General features: G+C 53.9%; 1 protein-coding gene across 2 annotated transcripts in view; it reads left to right on the top strand.

Moving 5' to 3' along the window:
- ARHGAP39 (Rho GTPase activating protein 39) overlaps nt 1-27852 on the top strand; it is a 167303-nt gene that overhangs the window by 37114 nt on the left and 102337 nt on the right. The window lies entirely within an intron of this gene.

The following is a 27852-nucleotide window of genomic DNA, read 5'->3' as shown; positions in this document are numbered from 1 at the left end:
ATGATGTAGCTGGGGCTGGTCCTGCTTGGAGCAGAGGGTTGGACTAGATGTGACCCCTGAGGTCCCTTCGCACCCTCATTGTCTATGATCCTGCATCTCCCCGGTTGAGAATCGCTGCTCTGAACCTTTTGCCACGATCGTTGTAACCAAAAGGCTCTGAGATCAGCTGCCATCCAGAGCTTAAACCTGGGAAATGGCAAGACTGGGTTGCTTTTTCGGGGGCATCACCGAAAGGTCTACACGTGCGGCTCGAACGCTCGCAGTGAGCTCGGCTGGGTGAAGGACTCCACGCGTCCTCCAAGTCTTTCGCTCACGAAAACAAAGCCGTCAGCGTGTTGCGGGCTGGAGAGAAGGAAGCCGGTGAGTGGAGGGGCACGGGGGCAGAGACCTCTGAGCCCCGAGATCTTCCATCAGCGCGTTGGCGCGGTTCACAGTCCAGCCCCATGCATGGGGAAGGACAAGAAGATCATTGACGGAGCGCATGGGGATCCAGACGTTTCCAATGCACCGCTCATTCAAAGGCCTATTGTATGTGTGCAAGATGTTATCCGTGCCCGCGACAACTGGTGGGAACCAGCGAAATGCAGCGGCGCCCGTTCCAGCTGCAGCATTTTGCATGGGTTTCATCCACAAAAAACCTCTGTCCAAAGGTCCCTAGCATAGCCTAAGAGGCAAGTCTGGAGATGGAGGGTGTGAGAAGGTCAGCTGAGAAGCAAACGGGGAAATGCTATGTTTTCGTGCAAGTCATGCTCTGCAATAAGACATGCAGCCGGTTTTTGAAAGGCAAAAGGAAGAAAAACGATTCCACATATTAACTGAGTAGCAGCAGTTAATGCCACTCAGTTTTGCTTCCTGGGAATTGCATGGAGATTTTGCTTTTTGCTTTTGCCCAGTCAGTCGGGCAAAAAAACTGCTCTTACCGTATTTCTTGCATTTAGTGCATGCTACATTTTTAAGTGGCTAGTTGGTTTTTTGGGAGGGGGCGGGAGGTGCATAGACTCAGCCTGTGTGCACATTTTCTTCCCTGTGGATAGATTGCAGCATGCAACAGAAATAGGAGGGAAAGATTAATTGTGCTCCATTATTTAGCAAGAGTTTGGAATAAACCTGCTTTTTCTTGTTTTTGTGGGGCTCTCTGATGTTTTTGCTTAGCATCCGAGTCCGTGCATTTCCACGGCCCATCCGGGGCTTGTCTGGAAGGCTTTGTGAAGCCAGGCGGTTATAGCAGCAGCATCTTGCTCTTGCTGGTATTACTCGCCTGCCGGGGCGGTCGGCTGGGGCTGGACTAAGGGACTGTTTGGGTTAGGGGAGCAGGTGCAGTTATTGTAACAGGTGCGCAGGCTTCTTAAGGTGGTTGAAAAAAAGGTGCGATGGGAATTTATGACAGAGGTTGCATATATAGATTATTTTAAATGTTATTAAGTTATACGTTGGTTGGCTGTGCAGCCTCACACTGGCGATGGATGAGATCTTGCACATTTACAATGGCCTTTTCGAGGAGCAGGGCACTCAGCAGGCAGAGATTTGGGTGCCCTCTCCTTCCTGCAATCCCAGAGGATGCCCTGTTCTCATGAGCTGGCTTCCCCCTTAGGAAACGAGCTGTGGGCCAGGCCGAGCCAGGTGCTCCCGTGGCTCTGTGCCGATGCCAGAACTGGTTTGTGCCTTAGCAAACAGAGAGCGACGGATCACGCTCAAATTACAGAGCCGGGGGTGGGAGCGGTCCGAGTAGCCTGCTTTGTATTTGGTCCAAGGCTTGGCTCTGCTTGCACTACCGCACAAAGTGCTTGGATGCACGTGAGAAACGAGACCAGGCTCCGCTTTTCCATCCTGGCAGGGCCTCCTGCCAAGACCTTCTGGGCTCGGGAACCTGCGCTGCAAATGGCTCTGCTAACGTGAGCGCAGCCGCTCGAACTGGTCCCCTCCAGGCAGGAGCTGCGCCGTCCCGAGTGCTGGAAAGTGCTTTTAGCCTGTCGGGGGCTCTCATCCTCCCATCGCAGACCTCTAATGGTCTGGAAGGGACTGGAGAACTTTCTGATCGACGTCCTCTCCCCTTCTTCGCATCTCTGCTGCAGCGGAGATAAAAGCAGCTCTAAAAGGAAATGTCTTCCTGTGACAGACCGGGGACCTGTTGGCATGGGGAAATTATTCCTTAATTCATCGTTGCAAGGAATGGAGATGGTTTTTGGGCCCTGTCAAATGTCATTTGAAATTTGTGTGGTTCCTAAACCGTCTCTGTTCAACCAGCCTCGTTCCTCACCACCTCCCATGCCCTCAGTAGCCCTCTCCGGGTGTTAGCCCCGCACCTGCCTTGCAGGCCCTGCACACCAGGTCATCCCCGTTTGGATCTGCCAGGCGCTGGCATGGTTCCCGATTCAAAGATAGGTCTGTGGGACAAGGCATTGGCGTGGACAAGTGGCTCGTTTGACCAGAAAGTTCATTTCATGGACGAACTCTTGACTTGCAAACTCTATTGAGCACCTTCCTCGCCCTGTTCCAGAGGGTGCCACGGTGGGAAAAGCCTTTAATGAAGAAGGCAGACAAGGTTGTTTGGGTAAATCTGATATCTTTTGTTAGACCAACTAAAATGAACTTCATGAATAAGTAAATTGATCGTCTCTGTAAGAAGAGGGAAGGGGAGCAAAGGTATCGGACCAGAATAGAGTTCCTGTTATTTCTATGACCTTGTTCCTTGCTTTCTGTCTGCATTGAGCTGGCTTTTTCCTTCGTGTAAGGCCTGTCGTGCAATCCAGGGGTCCAAGTACCATATTTGTGAGCCTACCACGTGCCCACGTGGCTGATGTGGTCGATGTAAGGCTTAGCAAGCAGGCCACGTTTCCTTTCTTGCATAGAAACAAGGGTCGTGCATTGGGGGGGATGTCTTTTTTTCCCAGGGTCGTTTTGCTAGGGAAAATGCTCTGCTGTGTTCATCGCCATCAGTCTCAACCTTGCTGGACTCGAGACAGAAGCATCACGTAGTCAACCGCGCTGTCTGAAACACCGCAAAAATTCTTTTTTGTCTGATTTATGGAAGAGCATTGCAAACGTTCTCCGCAGCTAATAGCAAGGCTAAATTGGAAGCTGTCAAGTTAAAATGAATGCACTTTTAAAGAGATCAGGCTTTCTTGAAACTAAAGGAGATTGTATAATAGATATAATAGCTCAAATCCCTCTTTGCTATAAAAAAAAATAAGTTTTTGCTATTAAAGTGCACACACGCACACACACACATGTTTTGCTATTAAAATATGTATGTATGTGTATATATGTATGTATGCGTGTGTGTATGTGATATAGATATATAACATTTTGCTATTAAATATATATATTAGACAAACATGAATGTGCATGTTGTACATGCATGTGCACATGTGCATAGATATATGCATGTGCACACATGCTCACACATACACATACGTGTTCACTTGTGCATGCATCCATATATACACATGCATCCATGTGCAGGCACATACACGTGCATGCAGGTGCACATAGACGCACACGCGTCATCAGCTGTCCTCGGTACGAGGCTGCTGTCTGCCGGGGGAGATTGCTGGTAGTTTTAAGGTGGCTGAGGAGTCCAATCCGTGCTCTGCAGGTTTTTCCAGATACGACAGGTGGTGCCTTGGGGGGGCACAACTGTTGGGCAGGATGTAGCACGCTTTCCTTCCTCCTCTGCTGTTCCTTGGCTTCCTGAGCAAGACGGTTCTCTTCGAGGTGGGCTGAAGCTTGCCGTGTGCCGCAGCAGCATTGAGACCTGTTACTAGCCAGCGCTTCCCAGTTTGTAGGGCTGATGCTGCGCTTCCTAAGGTCTGCTTTCACGGTGACCTTGTAGCGCTTCCTCTGTCCCTTGTGTGCATACACAGACACCCATACACACGTGTGCACATATGCACATGCATACATACACACACATGCACATGTACACGTGTGTACGCATGCATACACATACAGACACACGCACATGCACACACACAGATTCACACAGAAGTTTAGGGCTGGAAGGGACCTTGTGAGATCACCGGGTCCAGCCCCCACATGCATACACAAATAAGCACACGCACACACGTGTGTGTTATTTGAGCTCGAGGACAGGCTTGTCCAACCTGCGAATGGTCTCTACTTGGTTTAACGCTGCAGTTTTTGGTTGTAAGCCTGGTGGGGGAACGGCTTCCCCTGCAAAGAACCTGATGGGATTAAATAATTAATTATGGAGACACATCTCGTGGTCCCCTGGCTGGTAAAATCTTGCTGGCAAGAGGTGGATTTGGGGGCCAGTGCAACCTGACAGCATCGCTCTCATTGAATTGCTTTGCTAAGCTGCCCGCAGCAACGGCTCCTCGATGGCGTTTAAGGTCCCCGCTCACCCCAGGAGCAGGGGGAGAGCTGATTTTTTTTGTTACCAGAGATGCTGCAGCAAGCACCTGCAAACACAAACCTGGCTGCAGAGCCTCCGACATACAGAATAAGTGCGGCAGGACAGTGCGCAGGCTCATTCATCTTTGTTGGGAAGATAAATAGCCACCCCAGGAGTGAGAGCATGTGAGTAAACTGCAGTGGCTGAAGCCTGGTGGAGGCTTGTCTTGTTTAAGAGACTTGCCAGCATCGCTGAGAGTTGCCCTGGTTTGTGTTTTGTTTAGTGTGTGTGTGTGCATGTGCACACTACCCTCTCGCACCCTTTTGCTGCTAATTGCACTGCATTCCTTGGCTGCGGGCACCCGCTGGGCGGAGCGAGAAAGGAGCATTTGTTGTTCCCGTGTCAAGCGAAAGGTTAAGAATTCAGAAACTGTAACGTACACCGCGCTCCGGCCTCATAAAGGAGGGTTATTAATATGGCGTGGAGCATGCGCAGACCTCTGAACTGGGGGATATGCACTGAGAGTCACGGCAGGGCTTTTATAATGCTGCTGGACTGGGAGCCGGGGCACGGCATAGTTGTATTTCTGGATGCCACGTGCCGCCCAGGAGGAGACCGGCATGTCAAGCTTGGAAATATACCGTTACCTTGTCTTTTTAGGGAGAGGATACTTGGGGTGGCTCTTTTAAAACTGGCTTGCTTTAAAATAAAAAGGTCTGCAGGGCCGGTGCTTAAACACCTGATGCTCTTGGTCAGGTTATCTGCCCATTTTAGCTTAAAATCCTTTTTCTTGCTACTGCTGTACAGCCAGGAGTGGCAGGTTTGGCTGACTTGGCCAAAGAGCGCATCACCTGCTCTGAAGATGAAGGCGGCTGCCTGGCCTCGTGCGTTCCCAGAGTTTCTCCACCTTGTTGGCCACAGCTTTCAGGGCTGTTAAAAGATTAGCCTCTTGGCACGGCTGGTTGGGTTACAAGGCTCCTTTCTTGCCTGTGTGTTGCAGACGGGCAGGTGGGTGGGTTTGCGAACAGCCGGCGCTCGTGATCCGTATGCCTGGACTAGCCAAAAACCCTTTGCTGGTTTTCAAGAGAACGTGAGGTTCAGTCTTCAGAACAACAGCAAAAAACAGCCCAAGAAAGATAAACCTCACCGATTGCTACCTGGTAGGGAGGGTGACATTCAAGAAGAAATGCAAAGTCCTGCGCTTAGGAGGAGCAATCCCCTGCACCGGGGCAGGCTGGGTGTGACAGGCTGGGCAGCAGCTCTGCAAAAAAGGACCTGGGGGGGCAGGGGGCAATAAGCTGGACATGAGCCAGCAGTGTGCCCTTGGTGCCACGAAGGCTACTGGCATCCTGGGCTGCATCGGTAGGAGCGGGGCCAGAAGATGGAGGGCAGCGATTCTTCCCCTCTATTCAGCACTGGGGAGGCCACATCTGGAGTCCTGTGTCCAGCTGTGGGTTCCCACTACAGAAAGGATGTGGACACACTGGAGAGAGTCCAGTGGAGGGCAATGAAAATGGTTGGGGACTGGGGGACAGGACTGGTGAGGAGAGGCTGGGGGAAATGGGCTGATTGAGTCTGCAGAAGAGAAGACCGAGGGGGATTGAATAGCAGCCTTCACCTCCCTGCAGGGGGGCTGCACAGAGGATGGAGCTGGGCTGTTCTCAGTGGGGGCAGATACAGGACAAGGAGCAATGGGCTCACGCTGCAGCAAGGGAAGTTGAGGTTGAATATTAAGAAAATCTCTCTCACAAGGAGGGCAGTAAAGCACTGGAACAGGTTACCCAGAGAGGTGGTGGACTCCATCCTTGGAAGTTTTGAAGATCCGGCTGGACAAATCCTTGGCTGGGAGGATGTAGTTGGGGCTGGCCCTGCTGCGAGCAGGGGGTCGGGACTAGATGTGATGTCCTTCAACCCTCGTTGTCTGTGACTCTACGATGAGTCAGTAGCTGGACACTGTTGCACTGTGGGACGACTCTTTTCCTCCAGCACCGTTCAGGATCTTGGTGTTCAGCGGGAGGTCCACCATCTGCAGCCTGCTTGAGTCATTATCTGCCTTCCATTGTGCAAGGGCGTATTATGAATTGTCCTTTTCTTCCTTGATTTCCCAGGGTATTAAATAGCCCTTGCCAGGGTTTGGGCCCCCTGTGCATGGCTCTGTTAACATGCCAGGAGGGTTTCCACTGCCCCGTTGGAAAAGCTTGGTACTCCTGGGCCTCTCTGATCCCTGGGAGAATCTGACCGCGCTCACAAGTCGTGTCGCTGGCCCCTGTGGTGTTTGGACCAAGTTCAGTGCAAGGCTCAGATGTCCTGGTAGCATCGGCGCGGGCCTTATGATCTGGTCTGCTTGAGGCAGCGCCAAATGAGGGAGCATTTCCTTTCCAAGGTGTCGGGTGCTCTTCACTTGAGTCATCTCAACCCATGTCCCAGCTGCGTTCCCACTGGTCCCAGCAAGCAGGGTCCGCCTCAGGAGGCGCTGCTGGTGGCCACTTCCAGCTGCGGCGGTCTGCCTCTTGCTAAGCATTGCATCGGGGCCAAAGCAGCTAAAGCCGGCACAGACCAACGAATCGTAGCCAACCATCCTGATAGCATCGGCAGTGCAAACTGAACGCTGGTGTTGAATTGCAAGGATCCCAAGGACCGGGCTGTATAGGCTCGTTTTTCAGATTTGCTAATTGTTCAGGCCTTAATGAGACAGTTCAGTCCCTTTGTCTTTTTTTTTTTTAAGGGAACTTTTAAGCTAAAAAACCCCTGTGCACCAAGCACACAAAAAACCCTCTTCATTTTAAACTGCCACTGGAGAAATCCTTCTGAATTTCACGACCCCCTTGAAATCCTTGCCACCCAAATATGGCAATGTTTCTCTAACACGGGAGAAAGTGCAGCCTAAAGTATAACAAAGGAAACGGATGGGGGTGGAAAAAGATTTTAAGTAAATCTAGTGTTAGTTTTCCAGCCTTAGAAACTTTATGAAAACTTCAGGAAGGCAAAAAATGGATTAGAGCGGTCATTGTTATGCCAGCCGGAGCAGGATGCAGCGTGGCAATGGTAGACTAGATCAATAGGGAGAAGAGGGAAAGAAGAGGATGATGAAGGCTGTAAGAACAGCATCCTATGGCTCGTAAGGGTTATGCATATTTTGCTTGATGAGTTAGCTATGCATTTATGTATATACTGAGGCAACAGGTAAAATGTAGTGCAAGAAAGTAAAATTCTTCTTCTTGCGTCTCTCCACCACGATGGCCCGTTTTGTTCCACCTGCTTGTGCTCGTTCGTTGTACTTTGTGAGACTTTGATGGCACGTGTGCCCTCGAGCAGCGGCACTGCAGCAGGCGTTGCACGGTCTGAGGCTCTGTGCTGCAGTCGCGGGTGGTCGAACCCATGGCATCGCCCCGCTTCTTCATTAGTTCCTTGGAGCGTCCGACTCTGGCGCGTAGGCAGCTGAGACATCGCCACCTTTCCCATGGTTCGTCAGCCCCTGTCGGGTGTTTCCTTCAGCCTCTCGTTCCACGTCTGTAGTCGTGTCTCCTTGGGTGTGGCATCAAGAGGCCGGGCGCTGGTGCACGACGTGGGTAGGTTGTGTGCTGTGGGGTGCCCGTACAGCGGGTGTCTCGCATCTTCAGTTTGTCTCATTTGTTGTGTCCTGCTGACCACTGCTCTTCTGATGTCCGACGGAGCGATGCCAGCCCGCAAGTACGCACTGGCCACGTCTACGTGTGCAATTAATGCTAGTTGGTTTTACTGCGCAGCAAATTTACTTTCTTTATATGCATACTGTGCAGTAGATTTAATTTATTGTGCATTAAGCGCCCGCACATGTAAATGGTGACGCTTTACTGCGCAGTAGATTAGTCTACTGCGCAGTAAAGTGTCTCGTGTAGACACAACCACTGTGCAGGCTGGTAGGCTTCACACATCCTGCGAGGCATCGACTGTAAAATCCTGGTATTGAATGACTGGGAGCTTGGCAACTGGGTCCTAGTTTAACAAAACATTTTCGGTTACTACAAGATGTTTTCCCCACAAAAAACCAGAGCTCTTGCTTTGAAACGAATTGCCCTGCTTTGGCAAAGGATCCTGGACCTAGTGTCTGCCCAGGGAGGGGTTGTGCTGTTGAAGGTAGCTTACAAAAAAACAAAAAAGAAAGCCAAATCTGACTTGGAGCGCTATGGCCAGCAAGCTGTGATGAGGACAAAATAAATGTTAAGACGCTGTTCCTAGCAATAAGCCATAGGAGTTCAGCAAAAGTCCTTCATTAGTCCAGCCTCTTGGCAATGCAGTATACCTGCCGTAGGTGTTTCTAAGGCCTGCTGTGCACACGCATGTCAAGTGTTTTGACCTCTGGTTAGCTTAAGAGGCATCCGATAACTCGATTGACTAACGCACGGTGCAGTCGATGTGGCTGGGATTGTCGTGTCCACTTGAGACGTGGTCCTGACGTCCGGTACCCGGTTGCAAAGGGCTGCCATGGGAGGGGGTCGCTCCCCTTAATCCTGCGCGTTACGAGACTACGGCTGGGAACGGGGCCCGTTGTGCTAGGCCCTGCACAGACAGATTGAGTAGGTGGTCGCTGCTTTGAGTAGCCCGCGCGTGTGTGAAGTGTGCCCCAGCAGGGTGGTCCGTTCCCTGGCTGAAATGGGGAAAGCCATCCACCTTCATCTCGGCCCCAGATCGCTGCTGGGAACGTGGGACGGGACGAGCGATGCTTGCGGAGCTGTTCTCAGCGGCCTGCTGTCCCGCCGGGAGCTTTCGGTGGAAATCTGTGGCTGGGTTTCTCGTGTGCGTGCGTTATTTATTTTTTTTAACGCATTTCTACGCGCTTTTCTGTGCCCCGGCAGCACGGGCATCTCCGGCAAACAGACCATTGTGGCTGTTCCCAGAGCTCGCCGTTCCCACGCTGATTCTTATCAAAGCAGATTAGTTCCCAGCCACCGCTTTTTTTTTCCCTTCTCCTTCAAGGGATTTATCGCATCGAAACCAGCCTGCAGCTCGGGGCAGCGCCAGAGGTGACATGTGCGTGGGCTTTGCCTTGCCATCCCCGAAAGAGGTGCCAGCAACCAGGGTTGGGCTGGTTTGAGCCCAGGCCACGTCTCGTTTGCATCTAGAAACCTGGTCCTTGTCTGCAGGGCTCTTGTGTTTGGTGGCGACTAATCACCTTTTGGCGGGAGCATGAATGAACTTGTGGTCGGCGACTGAGGGACTGGGGGCATCTGCCTCATTCAGAGTCGGACGCTTGTCTGCTTCCCAAACCTCCTTGGCACGGCTTGCTTCAAAGGGGGGCAGCATCTCTTCTCCCACTGGCGGGGATAAGGCAGGGTCCCCCTTGTCTGACCATCCGCAGAGGTCCAGGGGGAGCGAAACCGGGCTATAACTGAAGCGTTGCTGACCTCGCAGGGCTGTTTGCAAGATGCGCTCTCACCTGCAGAACAGCCCTGAAAAGATGGAGAGCCGGTCGCCGCAGGAAGCGAGGGGCTGCCTTAAATCTTCTACCGACACGTGCATTTGTGGGCCCGGGCCTCGAATCCCGAACAAAGTGGCCAAGGCCATGTGGAGAAGCTTTCCCAGCCCCTGACCAGACCACGCCTGTCTTCAGTCATTAGTGCTGGCGTCTTTGCTCCCATGGCTAAACCCAACCCAACGCACTGAAATCATTTGGCTTATCCTCCGGGCCAACGGAGACGGGCTATTCATCGTCCCGGCGCTTCCCAGAGAGCTCTGCTGCATCCTGAGGGTTTACTGACCTGCAGATCCTGGGTCGACTTCCATCGATTTGGATTCAATCTCTTCAGCAGAAATTCTTCCGTAGCAAAGAGGCCGAACGCTGCATCTCCCCTGCCCTGCCCCTGCTAGGGTGCACAAGGTTGCACCACAGGTGATAGTGGGAGAAACACTGTTGGGAGTCATTTTAGTAAAAGAGCCATAGAAAAATTGGGTTGGAAGGGACTTTCAGAGGTCAGCAGGATCGGCCCCATCTAAACCATCGCAGACACGTGCATTGTCCGACCTCTTAGTAAACCTCTGGTCATCCTTGCTGTGGCATCAGGCCTCACGCCTGGCCCAGCCACAGATGAAGCTGTGGGGCACAGTGAGCGGCCAAGCATCTGGAGGCCCGTGCATGCATGCATCCCTTCCTTACAACAGGTGCATGCCCACGTGTTACTTTCTGTGGTCCGCCCCACCGGCGGAGCATCACCGGATTTCGAGTCTACCCCTCTGCAGCCTCTTGGTTTTCTAGCCTATTTCTAAGCCATGCACACATCTCGACGGCTGTTGCAAGCTCATGTTAAAACCTCATCTTCCAGCAATTCTAGCAGAAGGGCCACGCCAGCTCTGGCTTTGGTGTCCAGGTTCCTTCTGACCCGGCTCAGGAACCGCACGTTGCTCAGTCAGAAGTCAAGGTCTTAACGCTGCGCAGAAAAGCTGGGACTGGTGAATTTGGCAAGAAATAGCTCAGCCCCCATGGGAGAAGATGGGAGTGTGATGCTGTTCTGCATAATACAGCGTGAAAGGTACACCAACACCGCTACGACTAATAATAAAAGATTTTTTTTTCTTTTCCTCCGGGGGTTATGCTGTCCTGCGGATACGTTTCAAGACGAGCCGCTGCAGGGAGCGACAGGTGCAAGGTCCGCTCTTCTGGAGCAGGTCGTCATGTCTCCGCCATCGTGGACAGGACGCCGGAGCGGGCGCGGGGTACGGGTTTGTAGGTGGGGAGGGAAGAGGAAGCCATCAGGAACTGTCCCACCACGACTCGCCTGTGGTTTTGAGTTTGATTTGTCCTCCACTGGGGAAGGTTTGGGAGCAGGGTTTGGTTTCGATGTCGGCCAGTCGAGGATGCCACTCCAGATCCTGTATTGGAGACAGATCGGTGCTCTTCAGACCACTCGCCTGTGAGCAGGGATCCAGACCTTGTTTGTGGGGATCTCGTCGTGCACCCGCTGGACTTTGAAACAGGTCTCAGCCCTTCTGTGATGTAGGAGAGTCCAGCACGGGGGGTGCCTGGACTTCAATCGGGTGAGCGATTCATTACTGCCAGGAGGTTAAAACCCTCGTCCGCCGTGTCTGGCAAATAGCCGCGACGTCGGCCACAACGTCTCCTGTCTCATACCCGGCGCTGGGCTTTTTCGAATGAAGCCTGTGGTTTGACTTCCTTGCCTTCCTGTCTCTGCTTACCTGTTCATTAGCGACCCTTTGCCTAGGTCATCTTCAGTGCCCCTTCATACCATCACCCTGGGTCCAGCGCATCTTCCATCCTTGGAAGTTTTTAGATAAAGCCTTGGCTGGGATGATCGAGCCTGCTGTGAGCAGGGGTTAGACTAGATGTGACCTCCTGCGGTCCCTTCAACCCTCGTTTTCTACGAGCCTGCGATCTGCTGTGCTCCAGCAGCGGGGAAGATCTCGTGTTGGAAGGAGCCAGTTATGCAACATTGCACCTGGGGATCTGGGGGTGGATTCATTTTTTTTTTCTTTTCTTTTTTTTTTTTTTTTTATAATCTAAATATATAGCAAACATTTTGGCTTCCGAAGCGCAGAGTGTGCAACAGCTCGGCTCAGTTTCTATGGAACCCAAACACCCGCGGTACGAAACGATCCAAACAGAACAAACGGATGGAAACACTTGTGGGCAGCCCATGAAATAAAATCAACTCCAAGCGCAGGCTCCGCCGTGCTTCGAATACTTCAGCCCACAGGGAAGTGCATTTGCATTGGAAATCTTGAGCCCAGCGTGCCGTTTTGAAGCACTAATAGGGCTAAAGTGTGGCACAGAGATATCGATTGCTGTTTTGGCTGGAGGCAACTGGAACATCGGGACGTCCGCACTGTGATTTCTGCAGTGATACTGAGATGTGGTAATTCAGCTTAATGATATTACTTCCCCAGATCTTAAATCGACCGTCATCCTGCCAGCCAGGCTGTTTTCTAGCAGTATCTACTGGAGCAATTTCTCCCTGCTCCAGGCGGCAAATTCACACCAACGTGACACGTGCCTGCATGCCTCCTAGGCTTACGTGTACAGAGCGCCGACTGGCTGCGTGATTGTGGCAGCACGTGCACACATGAAACCCCAACTCCCACGGTGCAGAGGGCTCCTTGCACTCGGAGGAACGTGGCACAGGAACACCACACCGGCGGGAGTAGTGTAGTAAGGGCATCCAGGCAGAGAAGAGGTGTTGGGAGCTTATGAGCAGGGTCTTATGACATGGCTGCCTGCGACAGGCGGCTGCTGAACGCAATCATCCCCAAAGATCCCTTCCAGCCCTGCACTGCTATTCTTGGACCGTGACGTGTTAAATGCAGGAGCAGCACCTGCCAAAAGGGGTGGCATCTGCAGCCCACAGCTGGTGAGGATGGCTTGAAAGGGGCTGCAGCTGTTTCAGGCCCAGGGGCAGGTTTCTGGGCTCCAGTCTCTCTAGGCCCTTGTTCAAGCCCTGGTTTATTCAGCGTGCATGGAGAGGTTGAGAGCACTCGGCGTTTAGGTTGTGTCGGCCCCCGGACCTGTACAATGGGTCTAGTACTTCCCTATCTTGCAGTACTGCTGAGAGGCTAACCTCATTGCACCGGGGCAGGCTGGGGGCGACAAGCTGGGCAGCAGAAAAGGACCTGGGGGGACGGGACAAGAAGCTGAACAGGAGCCAGCAGTGTGCCCTTAGTGCCGAGAAGGCGAGCGCTGCCAGCAGATGGAGGGCAGTGATTCTTCCCCTCTATTCCGCACTGGGGAGGCCACATCTGGAGTCCAGTGTCCAGATGTGGGCCCCACTACAGAAAGGGTGTGGACACATTGGAGAGAGTCCAGCAGAGGGCAATGAAAATAATTCAGGGGTTGGGGCACATGACTGGCAAGGAGAGGCTGAGGGAACTGGGTTGGTTGAGTCTGCAGAAGAGAAGACTGAGGAGGATTGAATAGCAGCCTTCACCTCCCTGCAGGGGGGCTGCAAAGAGGATGGAGCTGGGCTGGTCTCAGTGGGAGCAGATGACAGGACAAGGAGCAATGGGCTCAAGCTGCAGCAAGGGAAGTTGAGGCTGGATATTAGGAAAATCTCTCTTGTTAAGAGGGTGGTGAAGCACTGAACAGGTTACCCAGAGAGGTGGGGGAGTCTCCATCCTTGGAGGTTTTAAAGCCCCGGGTGGACAAAGCCTTGGCTGGGATGATGTAGTTGGGGCTGGTCCTGCTTGGAGCAGGGGGTTGGACTAGATGTGACCTCCTGAGCTCCCTTCACACCTCATTGTCTATGATTCTACGATTCATTAACCTCTCTTCCCCCGTTGAGAATCTCCATTGGTGATTTGATGCAGAAATGCAACGCGTCATTGCATGGAGCAGCAATGGCCAACCTGTGGCATGCCTGGTGCACGTTGCACGCCAGCCTCTGTGGCATATGGTCCATAAGGTCCAGGGGTGGACAGGCTACACAGCAGCCAACAGGACAGGGAGCAGAAAGCCGAGCGGTGGATCAGGCAGGGGAAGGGGATCAGAATGGCACTTGGGGGTGGGCATGGGGCTAACTTGTGCCATGTCTGCCCAAAAAAAAAAAGAAAACGTTTGGCTGCAGACACAGCAAGCGCCTGCTGTATGGATCTGACTCCACAATACAAACTGGTGACGGGGGTGGGCATTGGGAAGATGTTCTGCTGTGAGCGGTGAGAGATTTTTCTTTGAATTAACCACTAATAAAGCAGATGGTAATTAGATTGCCAAGTCGTTTCCACGCTTAAGCACCGCAGAGATGAGCGTTTTGCAAGACGCCGCTACCTGCGGACAGCTGAGACACGTGCCAGTGGCAGTCGAACCCCTCGGCTTCCAGCCTGGCTGGAGTTTCTCCCTCCTTGATGGGAGAAGCGCTGCTTCGCCTCTCAGCATCCAGATCTGAGCAGATTTCTTCCGTGGCAGGCATCTGTCTGTCTCGCCAGACAATAGAATTACGCCGAGTGAGACATCAGCTCGCTGAATGTAAACCTCGCTGGAAAGAGAGAGCGCTGCTGGACTGACTTCTCCAGGGCGCACAAGCCTGGGTAGTGTCTCTGGAGATGCTGAGCTGCCCATCCCTCTCCCAGCCTTGCTGGCTTAATCCAAAGGAAAGGCAGGAGCCTGTACTCTTGGCACCGGCTTAGACACAGGAGCTGCCAGAGCAAAGGCCAATGGCTTTGGGCAGAAGAGCACCATAGAGGGGGTTACTGGCCTTACCCCTGTGAGAGGAAATGCTGCCAAAAAGTTGTGGAGCTGGAGTCCTCTCCACAATGGGTTAGACTGGGCTCTGCAACCAGACTGCATAGCATCCTTCACCTCCCTGCAGTGTGCATCCAGACAGGATGGAGCCGGGCTGTTCTCAGTGGGGGCAGATGGCAGGACACGGAGCAATGGGCTCAAGTTGCAGCAAGGGAAGTTGAGGTTGGATATTGGGAAAAACTTTGTCCCGAGGAGGGTGGTGAAGCACTGGAATGGGTTACCCAGAGAGGTGGTGAAGTCTCTATCCTTGGAGGTGTTTAAGACCCGGGTAGACAAAACCTTGGCTGGGATGAAGTAGTTGGGGCTGGTCCTGCTTGGAGCAGGGGTTGGACTAGATGTGATCTCCTGGGCTCCCTTCACACCCTTATTTTCTTTCTTTCTACCTTTCTAACCCTGGCTGCAATCCAGTCTAGGAGCAGAGCCCCAATAGACAGACAAAGGGATGATCTCCTTTGCTCCAGCTGAGCTGGTCCATCACTCCCTCATAAATTAGCCACAGCCGTGGTCACCTCGTCCTTCGTCTCCAAAGGTCTTGCGATTATCAAACCAACCAAAAACGTGGGGGGTTCCTTGGGAAGATGCCGCCTGATGCGTGTTGTTCCTGTGAGGGTCCTGGGGATTTTTATGCACAAACTAAGGGTAAACCTGTGTCCTAGACCTGCTGCCTTGCCCCGGGAGGACATTAGCAGCAGGGGGGGAAGAGAGCGATCTGCGTCCAGCCCTTACTGATCGACGTGCCTGCCAGCACACGGACAGCCTCTGCTGCTTCATGAGTAGCTTTTGGAAAAACCGCCGGCCACAAATGGGGAACAGCGTGCTTCTTGCTGAACATAATAACTATTAAGAGAGCCTGCTCTGGTCATTCAGGGTGTGCGAGGGGGTGCAACAGCGAGACGCGTGCATCGGTCAGCTAACGCGTGCAGCGCCGAGTAGCCGGCAAGCGTGGCTGGAGCGGTCCAGCGCAGGGAGGAAGGACATGAAGAAGATCAGCTCTGCCTGCTGGAAGTGACCGATGGCACTTGCCCCCCGAGCCACCATTGCTTTTCAGCAAGGACATTCCTCCTGCTAAATGCCATGGGAAGGGGGAGCTGGGCAGCGACCGAAGCAGGTCTTCTGTGCCCCCTTGCACACGGCAGCTGGGAGGGGAAGCTCTTGGCTACCCCCGGCTGTCGTCTTCGGGGCACAGACAGCGGTGGCTTGGCCTGGCGGTCCTACCACGCAATCCCCCATTGACCTTTTGTGCCATTCGCGCTGATGCGTCCCAGCGTGGGCAGCTCTGTGTGGGCCCCCGTCACTTTTTCCCGGGGCGTCGGGACAATGCGGTGCATTGTGGCCTCACAATGGCAAAGCTTCAGCCTGGAAATGGTCTCTGCGGCCGCGAGGCTGCCAGGGACTGACTTCATGCACGGACAGGAGGGGTCGGGGGGTGGGCCGACAGCCTTTTCCCTGACGAGATGACAGCGTGTTGCACTCATGGGAATTGTGGCATGACCCTGCTCTGGTTAACCATTAAAACAAGTCCAGGCCTACTTCCTATAAAGCTGAGTTACAACCCTTGCATTCAAGCAGTATAAATGATTCAGTGCCGCAGATCAGCAAGTGGAAGAGGGGAGGGATTACAGGGCACTGGGGGCTTGTGAAGAGGGATGCACCGTGTGCGGGGATAAACGGAGTACTTTAGCAAGGGGCTCTAGGGCTCCCTTGAGAGCCCGGTCTGTGCCGATCAGACGCTACAAAGCAACTGGTTTCCATGAGTAAACTACTCGGGCCGCACAAGGGGAATAGTCTGGCTTGGGAGCTGGAAACGGGAAGAGAAATCTGCTCTCCGTCGCTTGCTGGGCAGCTAAAAAAAAAAAATCAAGACATTGCAAAGGGGGTGACCTACGTAGGGGAGCGGAGGGGTTACCTTTCCTGCCAGGACGCTGGTTGGGGGCACAGGATGCTGTGCTTCAAATGGGATAACCGCAAAGCAGCGCTCCGCCATGCGCTGCAGCCCTGAGCAAATATAGCCCCTGTCAGACGGGAGAGTCGGCTGTGTCACGCTGCTTGCAAAGACTTCGGTGAGGTTCGGAGTTGTCAGCTGGATTTCAGATCGCAGAATATGGCTCGTAAGGGACTTGACAGGCACATTGAACCCCCTCCGGGAGCCTCCCGTTTGCTGTCCCTGCCCTGAATGGGGGTGGGAGGGGGGAGCATGAAGCCCTTTGGCTTGCTTACCCATCTGTAGGATGGGTATAACCTCTCGGCACGCTGCCACACCTGAGGCATACAGAGCACTCCAGCTGCTAGGGACTCTGGTCACCCTTCGAGTAGCTGAAAGCATGCTTCTCCGCAGCTCGTCGGTGGGACCGCGGCCATGCGACCGTTGCGACGTGGGGAGCGATGCAGAGAAAAAGCATCGTGAGCTGGGAGCACGTGCCGCCAAATTGCAAAGCCGGTCATTGCAAATCTGCAACCGCTCCTCAACTCTGCTAATGGCCGTGGCTGTTCCTGTGACCCGGCATGGCTCTGAAACAGGAAAACGGATCGGACAAGCCATCTTAGTTGGTTGCGTTTATTCTCTTCCCCCCACCTTACCATTACCTGGGCAGTTAATCATGTCCCAGGATAACATTCGTTTCTTCTTTCAAAAGTCTTTTTGGCCTCCAGTACAGCTGAAATGAGGAGGTGCCTTGATAGACATCAGCAGTGAGGCGGGGATGAGCTGGTTCAAACAGACGTGAGCTTTTGTAGGCTACAGCCTTTGGCAGACACAGGCCTGGGTGGATCTAGGGGCTTTAAAAGGGGAGTGCAGGAGATGTGGCACAGCCTCACCTATAACACCATGCATTTTTCTCCCGCTAAAGCGAAACTAGTAGGTCAGTAAAGCTTCTAGTTATTCAACTTAAGATCAAAGTAAAAACAAATACAACTGTTGGACTGTGCGCTGCTTCGCTAGATTATATGCAACATTAAAAAAAAAGAGCCCACAACCACTTAGGCAAAAATACTCAAAAGAGATTGTGTCATCAGTCCGGTAGTTCTTATAGTTTAATGTATACCTCTTATTCAAAATCTAGCTGCCTTGAGTGTCTCAACAGGACCTCTAATATTTCACTATCAGTCATTCCTATACCTGAGTTGAAATGTTTTTTAGCTGGAGCTAAAACAGGCTGCAGGGCCTTGAAGTAAAAAAAAAAAAAAAGAAGACATTACCTAGTATGATGAACAGACTGCAAAATTGCAGGAGAAAAGGTAGTTAGACTAGTGGAACATAAAGACCATTAAAAATGAGGAGAGGGTGGTTAACGCCGGTGGGGTGGAGAGATTAGCAGGAATCAGGGAGATGATAAAGAGCCACAAAGTCCAATTGACTCTCCAAGCACTGCCTGTATGGAAAGGCGGCTGGAATCAAAGTGGGGTGCAACTACACCCCTGGATACACGTGAGGTAGTATTGATGTCTCCTGAGAAGTGTTTGCTCGGGGTAAATGAAATGGGGGAGGCTTTCAGGGGTGCCACAGTTAGGGGCATAGGCAGGCAAAGTTCTTTGGGTAAATGCAATCTCTTTTATTAGACCAACTAAATAGTTGGGAAAATTGTTCTTTGCACAGATTTGTGCTTTGGGGCACAAACACCCTTCTTCAGGCAGAGGGAGAGAGTTAGGGCCATAACTATAAGTCCTAGTTGTTCGGAGCAGGGCCGTGGCAGTGTCTTTGAAAAATGTCAGCTACCGCAGGCTCTGGTGGCCCGCATCTTACCAAACCTCGCATTAAACGGCATTTTGCAAAACCAAAGAGATGTTTCTGCCGCTTCTCAAGTCTGGAGAGAGTGGAGAGGGTTGTTTTCCCTTTGGAGCCTGCTCTGGGCTGGGGCTGTCGGCCGCGGACAGGCCGGGCACCGCCCAGGTGGGAGAAGGGGCTGGCGTGCATTCTCCAGCTGGCGAGGACGACTCCTCGTCCAGGGGACTGGCACCACGGCTGCATGCTGCAGCCTGCAGCAGGGGCAAGGTGGCTGCTTCCGAGGGACCACGGAGAGCAAGCTAGCTATGGAGCCACAGGGGCAATTAGCCGGCCGCCGACCTAATGAGCTGGCCATGACACTGCTCCCCATGGAGCCCACCCAGGGCTGTGCGGCTGGTGGGGCAGTAGGGCTACCACGTCAATGTGGCCTGCAGTTGTATCACCCTTTGGTAGTGTTGGCCAACCAAGGACTTTCTGCAACGGGTCCCCCAGCCGCCGGAGCTGTTGAAAACCTCCCTCTCGAGACAGCTGTGCTGCAGCTGGCCCCTCAGGCCGCGGCCTTCCCCAGCGCGAGGAAGGAAGCACGCCGGCTGCAGCACAAGGCCTCCCTTTATGATGAGCCGTGGGCCGTGGTGGCCAGCGCTGGATCCAAGACCGGCTTTGTCTGCCGGGGCCTCTGCTAAGAGAAGAAAGGGCTGGCGCCGGTGGCTGGCATGTGGTTGCGGGCACAAACGGCTCTTCTCTCCCGGGGAGAGAAGGCCTTTTAATGCGGCCGCGCGTGGTCGGAGGAGGCTGTTCAGCAGAGGCGGCAGGAATGCCCGGAGCTTGCAGCGGCAGCAAAACATCGCGCCCCGCTCTCCTCTCCGCCGGGGGGACCAGGTGCTGCTGCAGGGCTTGGGCTTCCCTTGCACCCCTGCCTGGCATGTGGCTTCTCTCCCCTCTCTGCTGCTTGCTGGTGGCAGCCCAGGGCTCCCTCTCCCCCGGTTTGGGAGACATTGGAAGAGTGTGGTGTTTGTGTCCACCCGTGCCCACGTCCACGTGCCCCTGCAGCAGCCTCCGTTGCTCAGCGGGACTCTGAACACGCTCGCTTCGTGCCAACCCTCCTGTCGCAGTTGCTGACGGAGCTCGCCTGGCAGGTGTTAGCACGAAGCATCCTCTCTTCCCTGGGCCAGGGTCTAGACTTTGGTGCTTTCCCTTGAGACCTGAATTCGTTCAGTGAATGAGTTTTTCTTTGCGGCCGTCGGAGACAGGTCTAGGAGCGGCAGCCTCAAGCTGCAGCAGGGGAAATTTCAGCTGGAGATGAGGAGCTTGGATCCCGAGGGTGGTCAGGCTCTGAAATGGGCACCTCGAGATGTCATGGCATCTCCATCCTTGGAAACTTTCCAAAGCAGGTTGGACAGATGCTTACTTGGGATGACTGAGTTGGGGATGATCCTGCCTGGAGCAGGGGGGCTGGATTAGATGGGACCTTGAGATCCCTTCCGGCTTGATCCTATAGGACCTCTGAAGCCGGAGGCAGCACAGGGCACGAGTGGTTTCAAATGCTTCCTTTTGCTGTCCCTTTGAATGACTTAGTGCCACCTTGTCCTTCTGTCCAGCCTCCCACCAAGCACTTGACGGACAGCCCCAGGCTTTCCACGCTCCTGTCTCGTAGGTTGGGATTTCACCCATGTCACGTGCGGATGGACAGAGGCAGCAAAGGTAGCGACTTCTCCAGCGTTGGGGCAGAGCAGGGATTAGACCCCGGTCTCCAGGCTTGAACCGCAAAACCAGCCAGGCTGCCTTAAGGCTTTTTGAAGATGTGAGAACGATTGCAAAAGATGTGGGGAAGGGAAGTGCACGTCATTGCAACGTGCAGACGGGATGTGGAGAGGTGAGGAAGGCAGGTAGAAGGCGAGTCCCGGCCGTAATGCCCTGTTGTGGGGGAAGAACTGCCTGGGGTTAGTTTTAACCTGCCGGCTTGGCTTCACGTTGCAACCCTTAGTTCTTACATGGTGCGAGATCATAAATCCCTATTGACTTTGTGCCGTCTAGCATGTTGTAAACCCTTCTCCCGTCCCTCCTCAAGCATCTCTTTTCTGCTCTGAACAGGCCCGGCCTCGTTAGTCTCCTATCATCCGAAAGCCTCTCATGCCAATCATCAGAGGCATCGGATCAGCCTAATAACGTGGCCGCCCCTCCCACTGCCCCGGGGTTGCAGCGCGACCAGGAAAGTATAACAGGCTGCCTGGAGTTCAGAGAGCTGCGAGGGAGCCTGCGTGTGGGAGAAGGCTTTGGAAGAAAGGCTTAATTGCTGCTCAGCCAGTCCTACCGGCTGTGTATAAATTGCCCCTTGAGTGTTTTTCGCAGGGCTGCCAGTGTGGGGGGGTCTGGAGAAACAAGTGGCAGTGAAAGCCTAGCGTGGCACCAAAATCCAGGCTGGCGGGGTGAGTCATCCTGGCTTTGCCGCTCCCCTCGGAGCTTTAAAGGGTGGGAACATAATAAACCAGCAACAATAAATGGTGGTTTTGGTGCAGCAGCCGGAGGCGAGGGCTTTGTCTCCAGAACGGAAGAATTGAACTCCCCGGCCCAGCCCCGCTGTAATTGCACTCTGGTGGGGCCGCTTAGGATGAATCGGTTTAGTCAACGCGGGGTTTTGGGAGGGCGGGCAGAAGCATCTGGGGAGAAGCATATGGAGCATTGCAAATCTGCCGTACGGCGTTTGTTCCTTGAGGGCTTGCCAGCCCGGCTCCAAAATGCCAGGGCCGGTGACCGGCCTGGCACAGAAAGGCCATTTCTTTGCACGGTCTGAGCCCAAGTCATGCCCAGCACCAAAGACCCCTTTACCTCTTACACGTGCTCAGGTGCAGGCCTGAGTTGAAAGCCAACCCAAGACGGCTCAGGCTGCCCTCTTGCAGGAAACGAGACCCGTTTGGGACGGGTTCTGGGCCCCTGACGGCTGCATCTGCTTGAGAAGAAGGGGCTGTGCTAGGGCAAGGTGCCCCCTGCCCATCCGGCAGCAGCGGAGGAGATGGTGCAGGGTTGTGCCCCCGCAGCAGACAGCCTGCGTCCATCCCCACCCCGTGCACAAATCTGGAGGGCACATGCCCCCTCCCAGGAGGGTGCACAGCAGCGAGGAGCTGGCCTCTCTCTTGCCACCTGTGGCTCTATCCGGCTCCTTGCTCTGGCCCCAGGCCCCAAGCACCACCCTGGCTGGGCAGCACCTGCAGGTCCAGCCCCTGCCCCACTCCCTCCCTGACCGTGGGGGCTCAATCACCCCCTCTACCCCCTGGACTTACCTGCAGGCAGGTGGAGGAGCTGCTCTCCACCACTGCCTGGGGCTGTGTTCCTGGCCATGTGCATGTGTGCGCAGGTGCCCATGCACGTGGCACCCCCTTCTCCCGCTCCCCGCAGCCTCTTGCAGGTTGGGGTGCTGCCAGCCTGCAAGGGGAAACCCGCCATTTCCTGCGGTGAATAAAAAACCCAGATCCTTGCACGGATTGTGCATCCGGGACCGGGACTTGATGTTCCCGTTTCGGGACTGTCCTGCCCAGGTAGGGAGGGGTGGTGCAGGGCTCCGTGACTCTCTTCTTCCCTAGATGGGTCTCCGGGCCGGTCACAACTTGCTCTGGACTGCATTCATCAAGTTGTGAGCAACCGGGGCAGGACATTAGCTCCCCTCTCCAAGCCCCTTGTAGCTGGAACCCAGCCTGATGCCGAGCAGAGTACAATCAATAAGACAAAGACCAAAAAATGTGCCTGATTCAGAGCTAGGAAGGAGTCTTGGCATAGCTGCACCTGGGGACACGAGGATTCGCTGTAGCAGCATCTGTCTCTTGTCACGTGCCCTTGCTGCTCTGCTTGGTCTCTTTGGGCCTTTCTCGTTAGGTCCCAGTGATTGCAGGGGGGTGCTGTTTGGTTGACAGGGTCTTGCCTGGGGTCCCCAGCTGTTTCTCTGGCTTTTACCAATGCACACACATGCTTTGCTGTTGCTCGTCTCCAGGGTTTTGGTGAGCGGGCATGGGGGAGAGGAGAGCACTTCAGGGAAAGAAGCTGCTTGCTGGGCACCAGACTCTTTGCCATTGCAAGGCATCGGTGGAGAGAGAGCAGGATGCGCAGGGGACCGTGCCGGCACCAGGCGATAGAAATCCACAGCCAGGCAGCGGGACTTTCCAGGCACAGAGGTGGGCAGTCAGCTTTCGATACCCTTCACTCCAGGCCTCCTGGGCCGAGTGCGACTATGACAGCTGGCTCCTTAGCCGATGCTTTCCAAACTCCTTCCAGCTGCCAATACGGAGGTGTCCAGAAAGGGCGCAGGTTCATTGCTCAAAACAGGTTCTGTGCAGAAAAAGTCCCCGCTTGATCTCTCTCTCTCCCACACACCATGCTCCCCTCCCCTCACAGCTGTGAGAGCTACCTGGTGTGATTTGCCACCACTTGTTTTCAGCAGGGCTATAATTCCCCATTCGTTTTCCTAGTCTGAATCCGTCAGCACCCAAGCCTCGGCTCCTCGGGGTGGAGAGCTGGTGGGGTGTGGGAGGGAGCTCAACTCTTTCCCCTCCTCTTTTCTGGGCAGATTGAGCGCTGACGAGGGGAACTTGGGTCCGTGAAAGCTTGTGCTGTCTTTACATATCTTAGTCTATAAGGCCTCTGCGACGCGACACACTTAATATATCACACAATTAACTGGTGAGTTGGGCGATCAGTTTGGATGGCCACATATGAAAAGCAATTATCGTGCTATTAAGTGGTGAGTCGGGCAATGAATTTAGATAGCCACATGTGCAAGGTACTTATCACGCAATGAACTGGTGAATCAGGCAGTGACTTGAGACCGGCTACATTATCACACCATAGCAATGACTGGTGATCTAGAAAAAGAGCCACACAGCTCCCGAGTTAGTGCTTGGAGATGCGTAACAACTCTAGAGCTGGTTTCTCTCCAGCTTTCATTTGCGGTGCCCAACTGCCCTGCTTTCCGACTGACTTCAGACTACCACGGCTACCTGCCTCTCAGGTGGAGCTTTGTCAGCAGACTCGACAGTAGAAATCTGGTGTTCAGGACTGCCTCCTTTCCACCAGTGCAGAGCAGAGCTTGCCAGCTGTTGCTTTTCTCATCTCTCAGCCTCAGTTCGTTAGCTTGATTACTTTCACCATTTTTTTTAATGCATCTCCTGGGAGAGCAGGGTGTCGGATCCTCCCTTGCTCTCCGGTCTCTCTCGTGTGTTCCTGTTTGCAAGGCAAACTTGTCAGCAGTGGTTAGCACTAGGGTGGTGAACCTTGAAGGAGCCGTGTCCCTGCTGGGGTTGAGATCCGCGGGGCTACGTGGAAAGTGCATCACGTCCAGAGGCCAGAAGCCTGTTCTCAATGGGGGCAGATGGCAGGACAAGGAGCAATGGGCTCATGTTGCAGCAAGGCAAGTTGAGGTTGGATATTAGGAAAAACTCCTCATTTTCTATGATTATCTGTCACTCTGAAACAGGATAACTGATGTGACCAGCCATTTGAATTGGTCTTATTTATCCCCCCTGGCCATTAATGGGTTCCTGTGCTAAATTTTGCTGCTTCTTTTCAAACTTTTCATGCCCTCTGATACAGCTGAAATGAAGAGGGGCCTTGATATGTAGCACTGATGAGGCAGGGCAGAGTGGCACCTGCAGAGAGGAGCTGGGTGAAAGGCTGCAGCTGCCTTCGTGGGGTGTAGACGACGGTAGCCCCAAAGCCTACTGAGGACGTGGTTCCTCTTATTTAAGATGGCAGTCGAGCCAGCTGCTCCTGGAGAGCACGGGGCGGGGGGGAGGCTTGTATTTTGTGCTCCTTGCCTAATTGTGGAACGATTTCTGCAGCTCTTGGTGAGGATTTTTTTTAAGCGCCCTGACAAAAAAAACTCTCTAGGATGGAGCGGCTCTGCCCTAAGACACAAATTCACAGTATAAGGCAAGTCCTTCCTGAGACTTTTAAAGCACTCGTGCTCCTTTTTAAAGGACGACTGCCATAACGAAGAAACTTTTTAGCTTATTACAGTTATTAGCTGCCACTTCAAACTGTTAGCAGCTTGCCTTGGCAAATCTAGCATCATGTTGCTTTATGAATGGTGTGGTTCAATTGATTACTTGCAGGTTGATTGTAATGGTAACTACAGGCAGTCTGCTGCGTTCTCCCAGATAAAGTACAAGATGGGGTAATAATTAGTGTCTGCTACGAACCACCAAACCGCAGCGGAGAAGGGGATGGCTTGTTCTTCTTGAGCCTCCCCAGGGTGACGTGGGATTTTTAATCGGAGCAACATGCAGGAAGCCAATACAGGAATTAAATTATAGCTGACAGTCTCTTAACTCCAGCATTGCACCAATTGCTCGGTGTTTCATATATGAGCCGCATCTTGGCGGACGAGGAGGGAGGAATTGATCTTGGCGGTAATAACGAGCCTTCTCCCGCGTGGAATCGAGTCATGGCGGCTTGCACCGGAGTCTAAACCGATTTAAAATCCCAACGAGCAAATGCATGCTTGGGCCGATGTGGATCTCCAGTGGGTACTGGCTTACTCCTTGCAGGTGAGGATGGAGTAGATCCAGCGGTCTCCATAGCTGACCCAGTCCTGAGAAGGTCCAAAACCTTCCTGGTCTGAACCAGTCTGACTGGGAGGGAAAATCCCCTCCTTCCTCCAGTGCAGCATTCGTTTGAGCCTGAGTGCGGGGGCAAGACCCTCCAGCCAGGACCCTGCGGGTTGATGCCAGCAGGAGCATTGGCACAGCCCAACTTCTCAAGTATGAAGAGGGAGAACAAGAGTCCTCCCTGCCACAGAGGCCTGGGCATGAATCAATGTGGCTGAACTACTGCAGAGCAGAGGAAGATTTGATACCAGGAAGGTGGTTTTTCACCGTCGGGGCAGGGGCACGCAGTGCCCGGGGCAATTGGGGTGCAGACAGAAGCCGGGCAGGCGTCGGGGCTGTGGTGGGAGCAGGGCGTGGAAGGAGCCTGATATTCAGGCCAGCTCAAAAGGCTCACCCCCACCCCTCGTTACCAGCAAATCATTTGGGTTTCCTGACTGAACAGCTGGGCACAGGCCGGGGCGTGAGCTCGCCCTTCCCTTCCAGCCGGATCGCCAGGCAAAGACCACCTTTGTCATGTCCCTCCAGCCTTGGCATTTCCTGCAGCTAGGAGCCAGGATGCAGACCAGCACCTGTGCTTAGCAGGGTCTGACCTGGGCTGGGCATGATGGGAGCGCCCTGCCTGAGCTGCTTCGGGCTCTGGTTTGCAAGCATTTCACCTCTCCACCTCCTTCTTGGGCTAGCTGGATGCAGATGCTGATACCCTCTGGTATACGCGACACTGAGGACGCCTTGGGCCCACACACCTGGGTTTGCAGGGTTTTGCATTCGCTGTTTGGCCTGACATGTTTCATGCACATGCATGACCCAGAACAGGGTCTTTTGGAACGATTTGACTTCAAGAGCATTGTAGGAGCACACCGGTTCGTGTTTTCCAGTGATGTGTGTTAAGAGCGGCATAGAGAAGCAGGGCCGGAAGGGATCCCCAGACAGCATCTAGTCCAGCTCGATCAGCCCTATCCCAACCAGTCCATGCAACCAGAATCCAGACTCTGCATAAGACTCCCCTCACCCGACACAACGCATGGCTTGCCATGGGCATGACAGCAGCCGACGTCTTGCCTCCGTAAAACGAGAACCCGGCAGCACCCCACAGGCATTCAGCCACGAAGCCTCCTGGAAATGTGGGTGCTCCCCCTAATTAACAAGGGGAAATCGCGGCACAGAAGGGCTCGTCCAGGGTGAGAGCAAGATGGAGTCGGGATTAGAGCCCATCGCTGGGCTGCGATGGCTCCCATGCTCCAAAGCCAGCGGGCCGCGGGGCAGGGCATAGCGTTGCATGAGGACGAGCGCTCGGATCCATTGCTCTTGCTTTCTAGCTCCCAGCCGCAGCGCTCATCCTATTTATAGCCTCCATCTCCGAAGCGAGTCGTATTTTCTGTAGGACTCCACTCCACCGCCTCTCCCCCGCTTCTGTGGCAGTGAAAGGTCAGCCGCTGTTTTCCTCTCCCCCTGCCTCTGCTCGAACGTCTCCGCACCTTGTCACCAGGGGGAGGGAGGGCGGTGGATGTTAGCAGCCTGTCCTCTCTATTCTTGTAGCAGCACGCAGCATAATAGAGCTCAACCTAGATCTGCCGTATTTATGCCACGTTTGGTCTAGCTCATCTTCCTTCCCGGGTGGCGCAGGGAGAGCTCTGTATCCATGCCAGCCCTCCGCTGGCTTCGCACCCCGGGATCTTCTGCACCCAGCTTTGACGGAGGTGCGTGCATTTGATGGGTCGTGCGTTCTGTAACGATGAAGAATTGTGAAGCTGTTACTATCGAGAGTGTCTGAAGAGTGAAATGCAGGTCTGGAAACGTGGAAAGCACTGGCAGGTGGGGTCCCACCCTTGATGCAGCAGAAACAGGACATTGGGACGGTCTCTGGAGACCCTGGGCTGGGGTTGGGGGCTGTGGAGGGGAGTCCAGTGTAGTCAGGTTGGCTTTACAGAGGACTTGCAGAAGGAGACGACTCCAGCCCAGGATATCCGGTGTGGGAGGACCAAACAGCTTGGCTTTTTAGGGGTAGGGGCTGCGGCTTGGGCTCCAAAGACCCAGCACGTGCTGCTAGCCTGGCTGGAGGGCACCTGGGTTGGAAGGATGGACCAGGTGAGGGCCATTGCCTTTGGGAGGCTGGGATGTTTTCCAAACAGCCTGGACCCTCTCACATTTTAACCAAAGCTCTGTGCAGAGACTCTCTGCAAAGCCCATCATGCCTGTCTGTCCACACTGACCCTGGGGTCCCAAAGGGTTTGACCGATGCAATGAGGGAGGCCTGAGGAGCCATGTCTGGCCCTGGTGCAAGGGCTGCTAGACTGCAAACTCCAACTGGGGGAGCTCTCAATACCCCACTGCCCTTTCTGCTTTGCCCTCCAAGGACACAGGCTGCATAGCATTGCTGCTTTCTGGCAATGAGACTAAGGTGGGTTACAGCGCTGCCCCGTGCGCACTGTTCGATCCCAGGCAATCAGGCCTGTTGCAGTGCTTCTTCCCCTCTATTCAGCACTGGGGAGGCCACATCTGGAGTCCTGTGTCCAGCTCTGGGTCCCCCTCTACAGAAAGGATGTGGACACGTTGGAGAGAGTCCAGTGGAGGGCAATGCAAATGGTTGTGGGGCTGGGGGACAGGACTGGTGAGGAGAGGCTGAGGGACCTGGGCTGATTGAGTCTGGAGAAGAGAAGACGGAGGGGGATTGAATAGCAGCCTTCACCTCCCTGCAGGGGGGCTGCAAAGAGGATGGAGCTGGGCTGGTCTCAGTGGGGGCAGATGACAGAAGGAGCAATGGGCTCAAGCTGCAGCAAGGGAAGTTGAGGTTGGAAATAGGGAAAACTTTCTCTTGAGGAGGATAGTAAAGTACTGGAACAGGTTACCCAGAGAGGTGGTACAATCTCCATCCTTGGAGGTGTTTAAGACCCGACTAGACAAAGCCATGGCTGGGATGATGTAGTTGGGACTGGTCCTGCTGTGAGTAGGGGGTTGGACTAGA

The sequence above is a fragment of the Alligator mississippiensis genome, chromosome 3 (genome assembly GCF_030867095.1).
Source record: "Alligator mississippiensis isolate rAllMis1 chromosome 3, rAllMis1, whole genome shotgun sequence".
Classification (NCBI taxonomy): domain Eukaryota; kingdom Metazoa; phylum Chordata; order Crocodylia; family Alligatoridae; genus Alligator; species Alligator mississippiensis.
This window is presented reverse-complemented; position numbering and strand designations above follow the sequence as displayed.